Consider the following 17,521-nt stretch of genomic DNA (forward strand, 5'->3'; position numbering starts at 1 on the left):
ACTACTTGCACTGTTAGTTCGCACAAATAAGCCGTCCGTAAATGCGCACATGCATCTAATGGAAACATGCACAACTTCATAGTGCGCGCTTATGCCCAAACACGCTGTTTTCCTTGTCCAAATTATTCCGCGTAGTGGTTTTACTGATGCAAATGCTGTATTGCTTCTCACGCTAAGGCATGGCTAGAACCCCAGTCTTTTTAATTAACCGAAAGAAAAGTGATTAGTAGTATGAAGAATAATTTGTAATATGCTTTAAGGAGTGAAATGTATATTTAGTACACTTCTTTGATGTACACTCAAGGCAAAATAGATGTCAATGACAGTATGATACACGAGATTATTAATGTGCATTATAGGCTACTTCTAACTGGAACTGACTGAATGGCGTTTTGTTAAAGCGAACGTAATGTGTCCAGAAAAAAATAAAGGCTTGGCTAACAATAAGCGACTCGTTATTAAATAATGCATTTGCATCTGTCAGATTACTTCGTGTTTTTCTGCCCGACGATATCAAGAGCAGTTCCCGATCGTCATCTATTATGTATTACCTCCGCCGCGAGGGTGCGCGCGTGAGTGGATGTGAGGAGAATGCATCCCTCTGCCTCTGAGAGCTGGTGTGCATCTGTATGACAATTTGCTGACTCTTTTAGGGATAGATATAATCAATAATAATTGTAGTGTTTTACATTTTTATGACATCCCACTTAAGCCTTCTGGACGATTTGGAAGTGATGCACATATGTGCAAATTGGGACATATCTGTCAGGGTCATGTTTTTAAGTGATTCAGTCTTTATATGATCAATGCAAATCAATTGCTTGGTGTTCTTGGGCAGTAATTGCTTAAGTAGCCAAATATAGCAATAATAGCAACAGGGTTTGGAAGATCTGTAAATTAAACCGCAGCAGTTTAATGCAAAGATTTATAGTTGGAGGTAAGAAGTACATCTGGTAATCAACGTGACGACGGACGCCTCTGCACGCATGCACCGGCTGTCTTCAGCTCATTGCAATTCCATGTGCTCAACTGCAGGGAAATGCAGCGAGTGGTTATTTATTGCTGGTGTGTGAACTTGAAACAGATCTACCTCCACTGGCAATTCAACTGGAACTTCTACAGCAACACAAATATTGTCTGGTAGCAAATGCAAATACAAACATATTGGCATGAGTATAGAAGGAAAATGCAGATCTGGCGATCTCATCTTGATGATTAGAACAGTAATATGTCATGCAGGAGGACACACAGGTCTGGTTCATCAGCTAATTCTGGCGTTAATTAACTCAAAGCATCATGGTCAAATCAAGCAATGGCTCTTGTGTGCATGCAGCATTAATTCCCTGTGGTGTCATGAACAGACTGTCCAAGCACACATGGATCACAAGTTTTACACTACTGTTTTAAACTTCTTTGCATATATATATATATATATATATATATATATATATATATATATATATATATATATATATATATATATATATTACTTCTACTGTTTTAAGAATTAAAACAGAGTGTGAGACAATTAGAATTAAGATTAGTTTACCAGCCTAATTATGACTTAAAAGAAAACAAGCTGTTGTGAGCTTGTACAACCTGCAGATGTGATCGTATGCCAGTGGCAAAGACAGTCTAGAGATAGCAGAGAGCATATCGGCTTGCATTAGAAGAGGAGGGGAACAACCACATGGAAATGGGCAAAACAAAATAAAAGTTGAATTTATGACAAGAAATTGAGCATGAAAAAAAAAAAAAAATCCTATCTCTTTTTTCTTTGAGTGACATCACAGTTAAAGTTTGATGCTTTTACAGGTTGGAATGGTTTTAAAGTGTAGCCCTAGATCTGCCAGTGCAAGGTAAACAGCACTCTTTGAGTGGGAGACAAGATGGATAGCTGTGCTTGGCCCCTTGCGAGCGGAGCATGAATCAGACCTTAATGGATGCGATATGGGTGAATTGAGTTTCAGAGCTCAGGATGAGAACAGGGATGGGGCATCGGGGCCATGGAGTAGAGGGTGACGGAGGTGATGTGCTCAGGGATGACGAGGGGTTGTCCGTCCTATGTGATGAAGTCCTCCCGGGCCTGATGTGCACTGCATCCATTCCCCACAAGAGACGCCAGCTGCTGGCACCGTCTCCCCCAACTTAAACAAAGACACTTTCTCTCACTGTCAAGACGAGACCCAGAAGAGAGAGAAAAGAACACAGAGGGAAAAGACAGAGCGGGCGACTCGCTGTAATCACAGCTCGCCAACCTATCTTGGAGCAGAGAAGGGAGGGATTATTTCGCCGTTGACCCTCAAGTGAAGTTAATTCAAAGAGCGGCTGTTTGTGCAACAAGAGAGCCCCTGTTGGCTCTCACCCACCTCCCTAAGCAGTGCCACCCAGTACGACTCTCTGAGCTCCACACTGGAGGTTGGAAGAGCAGGTGGAGTGGCCTGGGGAATGAGGCAGAGGCAGTAAACAACACCATTAGAGGCAGTCAAGGCAGCCTGCCCAATTAGTAAGGATCACCTAAGAGACGGGTTGGGGGGCTGAGTCTGTTTGTCTGCATCCATCCATCTGTCCTCCATCAGCTAGTGCACCACGTGGGTGCCTTTGTTGGTGTGTCGTCCTCTGACAAGCAGGCCTTTTTGTGGGTCACAGCGAAAATGGGTCACTCTCTGTCTCTTTGTCTACAAAGTCTGGCAGACCTGTGCTTACAGTATTCTTCTCCTCATTTCAACTGTTTTGTTTGTAAAGTTTCCATCAGCATCAGTAATTCCAAATGACTTTGTTCTAATTTCAGAAGCAGGGTTTGATTGTTTTGCACCTATCTCAAACCTTTTCTAGGACTACTAATTTAAGCATTGTGGTCCGAACCCATGAAACCTGTTCGTCCTGACAATCCCAGCAAAACTTTAAACTTACCTTTTTTCACATTTTCTATCATTAGCTTATTTGCTAAAAGGTTGAGAAATAGAATCTGAGATGTGGTGAACTTCTCAGTGCTCACTGGCAGCTGGAGGGCAGACAACTAACCCACAGGAACACGTCTGAGCAGGGTCACGGAAGCCCCAGAGACTAGCTAAAGGCAACAACTATCTGAAGCGAAGGCAGTGCAAATGTTGAGCTCGGTCCGTCCCAGAGAAGTCCAGTTTGACAAGATAATGAATTGCACTGCTTGCATATTCTGTGCTATGAGTTTTTGCATTTCACAGCTCAGTAACTTTTTGAAAAAAAAGGGCTGGATAGTTGGGTCAGTGGATGGGGGCTGGGAAAGAGGTGGTGTGTCTGCATAATACCATTAAAATGCATTTCCATTGAGCTTGGCTACGTCAATGCTCCTGTGGAGGTTTCACACCTGGCTGAAGGGAGCCCACCATCTTCCCTTGCTTGCCCCTATGCTTTCTTGCTAATTTTCCCCTGCAGCCAATGGTGCAGGCAGTTGGCCATCCATCTCTTTATCGCATTCCTTTGCTGTCCACATTGAGCTCGCTCCAGCTGAAGGCATTCAAGCTTTCTCTGGGCAGTGAACACTGAAATGTGCATTATGTAATACCCTGAGGAACACAGCTGCTTTCTCACAGTATATCTTCTGACAGCAGAGAGGATTCTCAAGCCACTTTTCAGGTTTCTTTCTGCAATTGGTAAAGCTCCAGGACATCAAAGTAATGGGCAAACACATTACCTTGTTGACAGCACTAAAGAAAACTCCCCCAAAGTTGTGGAGCGAGTGATAATATTGGGATGTCTTCAGAGACCAAGATACTGTACAAAGCCCCTACATATCTCCTGGGAGACTTGCAGGTCCAGGCAAAGAAGGTTCCTTGTTCTCCCTCAAAGCTTTGTGCTTTCTGCTATAACCTACATTTTGTCAGTGGTGATGTTCTCACTTGCTGACCTTACTCTAAGGGAACCACATTCGGATTCAATCTCAAACTTGTCTGGCAGGCCGCACTTTGAAGTGTTAACAGGTCTATCAGTACATGCTGATCCTCAGGCATTCGTTGAAATATAAGGACTCCACTTCAAGATAAATTAACCGTTAGAAAGTTATCTTAAGTAGATATGCAGTGCATCTGTGGAGGGCTTGACTACTTTGACACCCCCCCCTTTCCAATCCTACAGCTTTGACCTCAGTGGCCCCTGCTGAACCAGTCATCAGGCTCCATTAGTCACTATGTTGGTTGTACATACATTTGACCCAGAATGGAAAGTACCTGTCACTCTTTATGATCCTATTACCGATTTGAACTTTTTTAAACTTGATTGATCTTGTCAGCTGTTTGGTTTCCACTGGGTTATCGACTGTCCCATATAATGGCAGGGATCAGCGAGCAGACAGACACTCACAAGTCACCACTGTGTTGTTATCAGTGTGTCATCATAAACCAACCCATTGTTTCGGGCATTTCCTGTATGCTGCTCCTGCCGGTGACTAGACAGGTCAAAATCAAACATTGTCTGTGTTTAGTATACACTTTGAACAACTGTCAAGTCATCGTCTGAGATTACTAAAGAGCTGTCTATTTTTCTTCTTCCTGCCTACCTATATCTCTCTTGTGATTTAGATTTTGTGATTAAGTTCGTTGGGAGTAAGTTGACATGCACAGTCAGACTAAAGCAATAATTAGTCTTTTTAAAAATGTTTTTCGATGTTTAGTCACTAAAGTGAGATATAAATCATATTAACATTAGATTTTTTCAAAGACCTGGCTAATGTTATTATATCTCAGTTTGTCCCAGCGTGTATACCCATGAATCTACTACAATTTGCCTTAGCTTTGTAGAGTTGTTCCAAAGGTGCAACGTGTATTTAATCCTTTAAATATTTGGTTACACGTTGTGTCATTTATACTTGCACAGACAGATAAAGCCAGATACACAAATACTTCTTAAAAAAAAAACTAAAATACAAATATGCATGACAGTATTCTTAGTGACTACAGCAAAAGCGGAGCCCCAGACACAGCAGATCACTCAGCCCCCAGACAGCTGACAGTAATTAGGCAGTAGTGGGGTGCAGCAGGGTCTTTCATGTATAGGGCTCAGCCAGGTTTCACATTCTCCTGTTATGTTTGATTAAAGTTCATACTAAGGCCTTAACACCGGCTGTTTCTGAAGCAACACATCAATTTAATGTTGAATTCCACCTCTTTGTTAAAATAAAGCTGTAACCACAAGCTTGCATGACAGGTCTGGGCAACCTAATAAACAACTATAGCTGTGGAAATTATACTATTAATCTGTGATTTTGAGTTACTACATTAAAGTGAAACACCTTTACAAGATCATTAGCATTTGAAGCACAGCCCTAACTCACCCTCATATACACTATGTGCTGTTTACCAAATATTGTACACCGTGAAATCTGGCAATTGCTCTATAATTTATTCTCAGCGCTAGAGGTAGATCAAAGATGGCTTCAAACTGGCAGTTGGTAGGTGTTTGAACAGTCAAACATAGGTTTGGTGAAATGAGAAACTGGGAGATAATTGGCATCTCCAGAGAACACAACCTACAAGAAAGTCAAGGGCTGAAAAAATAAAGGAGAAAAATAATATATATAAATAAATATATATGTATATATATATATATATATATATATATATATATATATATATATATATATATATATATATATATATATATATATATATATATATATATGTCATATGTTTAAAAACAGTCCCTACATATTAAAAGGAAAAAAGTGGTATTATGGGATGATTTTCCATTACAAAGACTTTAATATGTCACAAGAGAAGAAAATGCTGTATTCTTTTCAAACACACCATGGTATAAAACAGAAGTGTATGGATGATGTGTCGCATGCAAACACAATCAGGAACATTAAACAGGTGAGGAAATAAGTGAAAACAAGGATTCAAAATGATAAAAAAAAAAGAAATAGACAACTATTATAAGCTATGGAAGTTGAATATTAAGCTTGTGACTACATTTCAAGGAAGCACTGTAGTTTGAGCCAAATATATCACCTCAACAGCCAAAAATAGTGCATTAATTATGAGATCATGAAAATGAATGTTATGAGAAACACTGATTTGATGAGCAATGTACTGATTATGTTGATGCCTATCCGTTTCCAGTAAGCACTGGAAGTGATCTCACTCTCGATCTGGCCGCGCAAGCTTTGATGCACTAATGGGCCCATGCTTATCTTCACTGAGGGTGTCTGATGTTTGTCTAACAGTGTCTCACCTACAATACATAGCTGTGTGCCCGAGAAAATGTGTGGTTGCATATGCTGCCTAAGGAACTGCAGAAGATTCACAGCATGCAGTTGATTCACAGAATTCCACAGATGAATTTCTACAGGAAACACTTGCATAGAACCAATTCTTTCTGGGGTAAAAGGTTGTGATTATTTGACCCAATGGTAAACTGAATATACCTACCCTCATCCATTCATTCAGTTTGCAGACAGGGGCTGACGTGCTAATTATCCCCATGCCTGTGAGTGATTGCTGATGGAGGTGGTCTTTTTATGTAGGGATCAAGAGCTTTTCAGGGGCAATGATTGAGGAGCTGTTGGATGGTAAGGATGGTGAGGGTCATTTGTCTGCCGTCTACTCAAGAGTCTCTCAGCCCATGGAGACAAGAAGCAGTGCTAGCATGGACAGAGAGAGAAGTGTTTGGAATGCATCTTTATGCATGAGGCCTGTCGTCCCCCTTGGTCTCGATGGAGAGGCAGTTTAGCCACTCAAGGATTTGATTAACAGGCTGAGAGGAACCAGCCATTTTTCTCTAAGTGCAAGTGCACACACACGCATACAAACTCCGACTAACAGCCTGATGATATCTCTCACACCACCCTGAAAAAAACATGGCAGATTGGAAATCAATACTTCCCCATTTCAAATGGTACCTCAATGCTATTTGAGACTGCAGCACTGAGTATTCTGCAAATGCAAGAGTTACATAAACCAGGAGGGCATTTTATATGAATAATAAATATGGTATTTTGTGTATTCCTAACCAGCTATAAGTAGCCTTGCAGAATGTCAAGGTAAAAATAAAGAAATGGAGAGTGGAAAGAGCCAGAGAGGAAGTCAGAGGAGGGAAATGAAGGATGAAGGATGTGTTCTTGACATGAAATACGGTGCTGATGGTCCTGCACTCTTCCTATCCTCTTTTGGTCTTCTGGAAATTCCCTGCACTGACACTGTCCAGATGGAAATGTGCATGCGGCAAATCCAAGACTGCTGTTAGCCTGTCTAATGTTCATATTTTGTAGCTAGCCAATGACAAATTCAAGCCACGTCACCTTGTTTGACATCAGAGCACTAAGATGTACACAGCCCACTCTCATCACAGTTCTTTGTATCTAGACAATTTCCATCAATAAGAAATAGTTGTGTTTTGCATGCAGATGTTGTAGCAACACTACTGGCAAATGTGATTCGATGCATTTCCTGGATGCATTTTGAGGAATTTGGGTCTTTTGTCTAGTGGAGATTGTGATTTCAGATTGGGTTTCAGAGTGCCAGGAAGCTCAGGTCTGAATCACACAACACCTGCTGTCAAGCTGCCAAACAAGAGTTAGTGAGCTCATTGTTTGTTTTGGTGTTGGTGACATACAATGAAGAAAGGACAGGTCACAAGGACAATTTAAACACAAAGACCAAACAACAGGAACTTTCCACCAGGTATAAAATGCCTTTGGGTATGTTTTGTGACTTTGAAATAACTTGGAGAAAAAAAGTGTGTGTGTGTGTGTGTGTGTGTGTGTGTGTGAGCTTGTTTATGTGGTTAACGAGGACACAAATTTGTATAATGACATAGGTATGACACAGGTATTACAATGAGGAGGTGGTTTATGAGGACATTTTTTAGTGTCCCCGTAATTCAAAACGCTTATAAATCATACAGAATTAGTTATTTTGAAAATCCAAAAGTGCACAAAGTTTCCTGTGAGGGTTAGGTTTAGGTGTAGGGCTGGGGTAGGGCAATAGAAAATACAGTTTGTACAGAATAAAACCCATTACGCCTATGATATATATGAAAATGCCATTGGCACAATATAAAACAATAGCAGTCCCACCATGATAGAAAAACAAACATCTGTATGCATGTGCTTATTTGCATATCGTCTATTTCTGATGGCCACATGACCAGTAACTCATTCTTTTCCTCCTCTCGATCATTCTTTCTTGCTCTCTCACCCAATTTGACCATGTTCGCATTGACCTTTTAGAGTACAGCCAATAATTACCGTATAATTTGCATGATGTGGGCTGTCCCAAACTCCTAATGCAAAAAAAACAAAACCAGATCCTACATATATCGATACATTGTACGCAACAAAATAGAAGTCATATTATTACATTCATGGAACAATCTTCATATCATGAACTTGAAATTTTTTATGCTAAATAATAAAGATTATTAAAATAGTAAAGCAATTAAAACTGCATCTCTCTGATGCTGTCTACTCAAGAAGAGGTCAAAGAAGGTGTATGGCACTTATGTTGAGAGGTGTGCAGGCAGGTTTGGTGTACATCACCCTCGCAGAGCCCTCCACCTAACTAACAGCACTGCTCAGTAATTACATGGGGAGAAAATAAAAAGGGCAGATGCCCCCCTGGCACCGGGCACAGGACCGGTGTGTGTCCAACCTGGCAGTGTGGAAGAGCATACAAACCCGACTCTTTGCTCCAGCGAGCAGAGAAGCTTGATGCAAATACACTCGAGAGCACAGTTCAGAAAGCAGGACTGCCCCATCAAGCACAAACAGAGAATGTTTGCGGTTCTTCTCCTAGAAAGCGAGTTTCTAAGTGTGTGTTACCACTTCCTCCCCATCCACTGCCAATTCTGTAGAGGAAACCAAGCCCTTGTTTACCGACAGGATTCTCCACTATCACCCCCCCCCCTTCAGCCCGCATGCCCCCCTTCCCTTCCCCATGCCCTGAAAGTCATTCCCTCCAAATGGACAACTGCCAACATCCTCTCCATTCATCAACCCAACAGCCGTACTGTTACAGTTACGCTGGTTACAGCCCCTGGTGATGGTTGCTAAGCTGGTGCAAGCGCCATATTGTGTAAGCTTTATTTTAAGCCTTTTATTTTAGGCAGGCCAGACCCTCTGTAAATTGTGCCAGGTGCCATACTGTATACCTGATATAGCTCTGGCTAAGTATCTGCAGGCACTGCTGTCTCTCCTTGAAGCTGATCTGAGCTGCTCTGCTGTGAGAACCACCTGTTCCCTATCGCTGGCACTCTCCGTTTTTCATCAAACTCAGATAAAGCTGAATCCTATGGAAGCGGAGAAAAATCTAAAATGGGAAGCTGTGCGATAAAGTTAACAAGAACAAGTAAAAATTTTGAGTTATAAATCATAATTGTGAAATATAAAACCATATCGTAAGAAAAAGTAATATTGTGACATATAAAGACAATCCAGAGTCACAAATAGAAAATGTACACTACCATTAAAAAATCTGGGGTAAGCTTCTCTTTTAATTTTCTCCTTATATTTTTCCCCCAACTTTTTAAAATGAAAAGCCCATAAAAGCATAAAAGCCCCCAAAAAACCTTACTTTTGAAGTTTTGGACAGGCAGAAATGGGTTTCCATAAAATCCATGTATTCTGTATTCATTAATTACTTACATTTACTACATACATTTCTTGCAAAAAGCTCAAAGCAGACAAATAATGTCAGATTTTTTAATAAAAATGTAGTTTTAATTTTTTTTTTTACAAAACTGATTCTTATATTAAAATCTTGCCCATCTTGAAAAGTGTGTATTTAAGCAGCAGAAACTTTGTATCTCTTAATTTGGAGCTGCCCTACAAACACAATAACCTCCTCACCATGGCCACACTAAACTCCGCTTGCGTGCTGAAGGTTGTACAATGCAAGTCCTGCTGAGTGTTTTTTGGAAGGAGACAGAACAAACATGCTGCTCTTAGTCCTTCCAGTTTGTTATGGCTCAGTTAAATAGGTCATGCGCTGAGGACCAGCGACCTTGGAGCATTTGTCCTTCTCATTGAGACATCCAGCCTTCTTTGTTTTGCAAAGAGACAGACGTTCCACCATTTGCACCCGATTCTTAATCATCTCATTATAATTTATACAAAAATGGCTGTAATATCCATTTTTGTTAGTGTGTTTCCAGCAGTTACCGAGCTCTTTTAGCACTGTTTTCTCAAAGCACCTGGATGCTATGACAGCGCTCTCACCATCTGGTGTGAACGCAGTGAAACAGGAGTGCAAAAATGACAGCGACTGTGAGGTGTTTGCAGTCAAGAACGTAAAAAGTCTGCCTTCTCCGAAGGGGAGGCTGAGCCAGTGTACAGCTATGTGGGTCGGCTGCTATTTTAATCTGTAATGTTGCTGGGAATACCTGGGGGAACAGCCCGGCTCTGTTGGAATGGGGGCTTGTCTGTGTGCATGAGCCAGTTTTCATGTGTATGCATAGGTATGGCGGGTTAGAGCGTGCTGATCAGAAGAAAGATTTGCTTTAGTATGAGAGATGCCTACTGGGCACCTCTCGTACCCTCTTAGGTTCAGTGGAGCAGGCGGCATATATGTGTGCTTTTAGGCATGGGCCACTGCACCAGGGCAAGCCCAGTAGAGACTAGCCGGCATCACGTTGGCACTCTTGCTCTTATGTTACCCTTCCCCCTCAGGCGATCCTCAAACAGGCCAGCAGCTCAATTCTACATTTTGAGTGCCTGTGACTCATCTCGTGCGCTACAATATTCAGGATGAGATCACCCACTTTGTCAAATGCAAAGTGCTAAATGCGCTCAACTGCTCTGTAGATTCCAGTAAAATGATGAGGTAATGCCTGAGATCCATCTCCGAGTTTCTACCTCGTCCTAGCAACGATGCTGTCATTGCGTTCGTGACCTTGTGATAATCAGCAAAGGGTTGGGGAATTTTGGCAAGGTGTTGCCGGAGCTCCTGTATGCAGCTCCCCGTGGTGCAGACAGGTGTGACGGCAGCAGGGGCACCTGCCGTTCAGCCATCCCACCCCGTCTGCGAGCCCAGTGGCTTCAAAAACCCCGACTCCTTGGGTGAGTGTGCCAGTCCCGGAGAGAGGTGTGACTCCGAATGCCCACATACTCCATGCGCACTTGGCAAAGGTCTCCCTCTCCGTAGTTTTCATTTTAGTCAGGAATTAATAGACTGCAAAGGCATTCATCCACTCCCAGTTATGTTTCCTTTTATGTCACTGTAGCAGTCTTGTCAGATGTTGGTAATTGGGTTCAAAGTGCCATCACAGTAAAAAGCTTTGTGGGAGTGAGTCAGAAGGGGCGGAACCTCGCCGTCTCAGTTGACCTCACTCTCGGCCCAGCTGCTCCAGAGTGCAGGGAGGAGGGAGAGAGTAGATGGGGGATGAGGTCATTCTTTCACTGGGAGTTTGTGGGCTGGATTTGCGTAGGTGTCTTTGTGTGCGTGTCTGCATGCATGAATGATAAACGCTGGAAGTGATAAGCCTGGAGATTTCTGAGCTTACTTTTTTGACACTGATAAAACAAAAAACCAAAAAGCAAGAAGAATATGAAACGCAAAACAAAAAGCTTAGGATTTTATTTTGGTCAATAAAATGTCCACAATAAAGAAAAGGAAGAATCTAGTTTGGAACACATAGAAATGTGCTCTTTGTATTCATGTTGGTTTCATATTTCTCATAATTGAAAGAAATTTAACATTTTAAAGGCCATCAAGTAAAAAGTGAAAAATAAATCAATAAATGAATTCATAACACATTTTGGAGGAGGCACGCCACATGATATTTTAAAACCTAAACTTATTGTTTTAAATTATCTGACATTTTATTTCATATGAAATTTGTTTATATTTAAAATCTAAATGAATTTGATACAAAAATGTCAAACATACAAAGTACATTCTTAAAAAGAAATAAATAATAAGACAGGTTCCAAACTAGTTTCAACCACACTGAGGGTTTTCAACCAGACATTGTTTTTTCATAGCAAAAAAAAAAAAATTGTTGCCGTCCCCTGTTTCGGTTTCATTCTTCACATAAAAGCTTTTATGTATCAGTTCACGATCAAATGCTCCCTCCCACCTCACTCCATTTATGGCTGACTGGCAGAGTGGCAGGGCTTTGTGTCTGTTGTTATAGAGATGAGCTGGGCTGATAGCCACGTGGAGAAAACAGGACAGTCTGCGAGGATTGAGACGTCACAACGCTGTGGCGGTTTGCCATTGAGCATTCAGAGCACGTGCTGGAGCGGTATCAGATCATAGGAGGTATCGGTGAGACAGACATCTGATTCGAGGTGTCTATGATTTATGCCAGCGTTTTAAAAGCTACACGAGGCTATTGTTTTATTGTAAATTCTCCCGTACTTGTCAGTAATGAGACATCTAGATGGAAAGGACAATTTCGCTGCTAGCATGAAACAAAGTCGTAGTAGGCTCTCTGAGAGATTACTTTTGCGATTTTTACTGCAGTCGTCAAAGCTTTAACTCTCCTCTCATGACAGACGACATCCTCATCACTCCGGCTTACATACTTCGGAAGCATCCAGCAAATAGCAATACTGTGATTTCCGTAAACATCCCCAGAGATGGGCTTTCAAAGACAGGATTTATGTTAACCTTCCTGGAGCACGAAAGTGAGAGGAATAGGGACTAGAAAAGAGCAAAGAAGTTTGTTGTCCCATAAAATACCAGTCGTGCGAAGTCTGTGTAATTACCACACTGCAGGATAATTATAAAGAGGACAGATGCAGGGATGAAAAAGCCATTTACGCGCACTTAAGTGAGCGATGGCAATTAACTAGGATCCCTATCCCGGCACTGAGAAATTGGGTTGGAAATCCTCGCAGTCAGTTATCACACAAACCAGAAACGACCGGCCTTCTCCTATCTCTTGGAGGTGAGCCTCGCGAACAGGCTCGAGCAAGTTGTTTAATTTTTTAAGCGGCTTTGCTAATCTGCTTTCTTCATTTTGTTTTGGAGCCTTTCGTGCGTGAAAAATCCCCGCAGCACAAAGCCTGGTAGGGGCAGCTGCCAGATTGGGAGGGGTCTGAAATTCCTGTTATCATAACTGCCTTTGTCCATCACCGCGGCCTGATCCAGGGGCTAAGTTGGAGATTGGACAGGTTACCATATCCATTCCCCTCAGGGTAGCGTGCACGCACTAGTCCGCACCGACTCCAGACAGAAAATTTGTTCGTGCCAATCATTTTATGTGTGCTTATCGGCAGGATTGCAGCCAGAGGATGGAGGCCTAGCGGGGTTACGTAACTTCTCCCTGCTCCAGTCATAGCATCTGCAGAAAGGCATGGGCCCCTGCATCCCATCTATGCAATTTCCTTTTCCATTTCCTTTCAGCTTGCTGTCCAGGCCATTGTGCGTGCTACTCGCATGGGACGGGAAGCTCAGATAGATGTAGTGTTTCCTCTCCACGAGGGCTCCTTGTCAATGCTGTGGCACTCTCCCTGCAGCTCACATCCTGCGGTTTATTACAAAGCATCACCCTGGCTTAAATATAGCATGAGGATACAATGACAGCCAAGCATGGTGAAGCATGTGGGTTTAACATCGTGATGCACCTAAACAAAAATTCTTGGCTGAAAATGAAAATTCTGGACACATTGTCAAAACGACTACAATAAGGTAAACTTTTTGTAAAAACAAAAATAGCTAAAATAAATTAAATTGTTTGTAAAACAAAATTATAGTAAATAGAGGTCACACTATCACAGCTTCTGATACCATTTCTTTTTCTTTTTTCTTTGTCAGAAAATTAATTTTACATTTATACAAGGGTTTTGCAATGAAGCCTATTTTTGGCAGCACTGCTATTTTTCTTCTTACTTACCAAAGGCATTTTTCAGTCCATTTATCAGTCCCCACCACTGACTCTGTGGTCAATGAATAAGACTGGCCTCTTCACTTCTCCCCTGCTGTTCCTTGTCTAGATGTGAATTTCCCATGGTTTTATGTCACACTGCAGAGCTTAAAAAAGCAGGGAAGTCTGACTGATATTCCCCACAGTGGGATAGGCGTAATGAGAGCACCTGCTGTGTCCCTGGCTGATGCCTCGTCCTACAGAGAGAGACTGACAACATGACACAGTGAACCCAAGGTCCTTGCAATCTGAAGTCATGTAGACTACTGCTTTGCGATGACATAACTGAGAATGAGAGAACACAGACCTTTCACACCAGTGCCAGAGTCGTCACACCAGGGAAATGTTAATCTTCTCTCCATGTGGCTTCCCACAAGTAATGCACAGCGCAGAAGTGCCGATGTGAGAGGTGGATCCAAATCATGAATCTTTATTCCACTCAAGTATGCTTAATGATTATAACAAACACATAGCTCGAGACAAGAATATATGAATGCAATAAGAGCCTTAAATCCAAACAGCTTCCCTCAAGAAGTTTTATGTTTAATATGAGGTCAGTAGGAGCTCATTTGCAGGGATTTGTGTGAAATCTCATCAAGTTAATGGACATAATCATTTATAGTGCTTCAAACACGTTCCTGTGTTTGTCGCCACAGCCAAGATAAGAGACATTCTTGGTGAAATAAAGAGCCCTCTTTATGTCTCCTAGGGGTATAGACATTTACCGGTGCCTGATAATGGGACTGCAGCTGAAATTGACTCCCTTGGAAAACTTGGCCTATTAGTCATGTCTGTTGCTTGTTACAGTATGGTATGTAACCAGATATCTCTACACAATACCCAGAGGGCCATGCATCTTATGAAACAAAACGCCCTCCAACTCAGCCCCCTCTTCCAAATCGCTCTTGATGGCCAGCTCTCTTTTGTTTCCTCGTGTTCTCTTTTGTTTCCATGTGTTGTATCCCCCCACCCATGTGGCATTCTCTTTGCATTGAGTAATGAAGATTAGCCTGGCGTCCGTCACAATAGAGCCCCCCCATCACTAGTATCCCTTACTTAGACTCCCCAATCTTATAACAAGCTGTTAACCCCATTTAAAAATGTCCTCTTTCAATCGGCTTGTGATGGGGAATAATCCAGCCCGAGCGATTTAATGAAAATCGCTGTATCCTGATTAGATTACCCCAGTGCCGCCAGCCAGTGGCCATTAGCCGACCCCGTACACAGATAAACAGCAGCCCCGCTCCACAAATCCAGTTAAAGGAAGACGGAGAGAGGTTTTCTGAGGCTCAGCTTGCCTCTTACCAGCCTGCAGTCTTTGTCAGTGGGATTATCCCCCATTTGGCACATCTATGGTGAGGACTCATTCACATCCTCCTGCACCCACTCTATACTCATTATTGTGCTTGTCTCATTGCTCTGTCATTCTGCTGAGCGTGATAATCTACAGCATATCTGGAAGCAAAATTTAGGTTAATAGATTTGTAAAGACCATGCATTCATTATGGTTAATCTTTTATGGATGCACTGATATTGAAATTGTGATGAAGATTATTTTTGTTTTATATTGTTAATTATGCTCAGTAATTTCCGAATATTTAAATCTATACTAGAAGAAATATGAAAACATTACATGTTGTGAATGATTATATCTCCCACAAATTGTATATTAATATTTTTATATAAAATGGGAAAGCTTTAAAGGAATAGTTCACCCTAAAATTAAACTTTTGTCATAATTTACTCGCTTATGTCGTTCCAAAACTGTATATGTTTCTTTCTTATGTTGAACCCAAAAGATGATATTCTGAAGAGTTTTTGAAGAACCAAACAGTTGTTGGTCCCCATTGACTTCCATTGTAAAGAAATGCTATGGAAGTCAACGGGGACCATCAACTGTTTGATTAGCTTTCTTCAAAATATCTTTATAACATAAGAAGGTAACTAATACAGTTTTTGAAAATTTTCATTTTGGGGTGAACTATCCCTTTAAAGGGTTACATATTTGCCATATTGCTCAAACTTAATCTAAAACTTAAAATTAGCAAAATATTTACAAAAAACAAAAGAATATCTAATATGGCAATATATATATATACATAATATGTATTACTTTCAAGATCAAAGACTATAATGTACATTTTACTAATATTTCTGAGCCACCATAGCAATACATTTTTGTTTTTTAACTAAACATTTTTTTAATAGATTATTATTATAAATGTGTTTAAAAAAACAACCATATAGCAAGATATGGTTCAGATAACCAGATCACAGCATACACTCAGGTTATGGTAAACTTGAATCCATATCTTTCAAATAGCAAGCTTGTTTAACCAAATCATACTTTGTGGTCTCACAGACTTCACATTATAACACACAGCATAACAGCAATTTCATCTGTGCACTTCCCCCCACAACAAATGAATCAGGTGTTCTTCACCGAGTTCACAAAGAGTTAATAGTGACTTTGTTCATTTGGGAACGCGATCAAGGTCGCATTATGTCCTCTACAATCCTGTGCTGATGAAGTTATTGAGAGACGCCATAGTGCCTTTTCTGTTCCTTCACATCTTCTTTGTCCCTTTTGTGACCTCTGCTACTGAAGACTCACAATACTTTAAAAGCAAAAGCAGCGTTTGTGTACACAGAAATAACTCTCAGCAGCCCCATACAAGCACACCCAAAGGCTGATTGGCACCCAAGCCGCCTCTTCCATCTTTAAATGGAGGTATTCATTAGATGCAGCTGCACCATGTCAGACTTAAAGTCTCCTTGTGTGGCTGGATGCAGATGGAGAAGTCGGCAGACACTGTCTTTCACTGTCAATCCTAAATTATTGAAAGTGTCCTATCAAGTAAAAGCTTTGATGCGATGAGGCACTGAAGTCTGGAATGCATGGATCTAGCCTAAAAGGATTGCAAAACAACTAAAGAAGAACAAGCAGACAACAACAGAATTATCTGATCTGTTATTAGCCTGGCCTAGAATGCAGCATCATATACAAAGTTTTAGTCAGTTGGTGTTCAAAAAGAGTTTTCAATGCACAAGACTTGAATGTATAACTCTATGAACATGCAAGTGGATTCTAGCTCGTTGATCTTTGGTGCCAATTGTGTCATAATTCTCACTTCTTTGCTTGTAGTAGCATCCATCTGTGAAGTAATCCTGCCTCTAAGGGTACAGTGCACAGATAACGCTTGGTTGTTATCTTGCATGATTAGCATTGCTCTTTGTTTCGCATTACATGCATGCTCACTCAACGAATTGTGGAGAAATGGGCCATGTGTCTGTAGAGAATAGACTCAGTGATCATGCCAGATGTATTAATGGAGTGGACAGCAACGGGTGCGTATTTCCTGTTCCTCACCTCACAAGTGTTCGTGTCATAATAAAGCTGTCTCAGTTATGTCATGAACCTGATCAGGGCCCTAATGTTCCGCCAAGAGCTGTCGACAGGGATAAATTCAACCACAACTAAAGCTAATGAATGTGTTTTTTTTTTTTTTTTATCCCTGGACTCCTTCACTAGACAGCGAATCTGCCAAATATTTTTATTAGCTTGTATTTTCTCACCAAAGATGGTTAGGTGACTGCAGCAACAACTCGTGATGACTAAAACCTTGCTATTCAGTGCAAAGAAATGTAACTAAAACGCTTCACCAGACCCTGGTCTCTC

At 41.3% G+C, this 17,521-nt stretch overlaps 1 protein-coding gene across 1 annotated transcript in view; it reads left to right on the plus strand.

Moving 5' to 3' along the window:
• The window catches only part of LOC127965087 (Krueppel-like factor 7), a 41,360-nt gene that overhangs the window by 472 nt on the left and 23,367 nt on the right, over positions 1–17,521 (plus strand). The gene's annotated exons all lie outside the window — the stretch shown is intronic.

This window comes from Carassius gibelio, chromosome B9 (genome assembly GCF_023724105.1).
Source record: "Carassius gibelio isolate Cgi1373 ecotype wild population from Czech Republic chromosome B9, carGib1.2-hapl.c, whole genome shotgun sequence".
NCBI classification, from domain to species: domain Eukaryota; kingdom Metazoa; phylum Chordata; class Actinopteri; order Cypriniformes; family Cyprinidae; genus Carassius; species Carassius gibelio.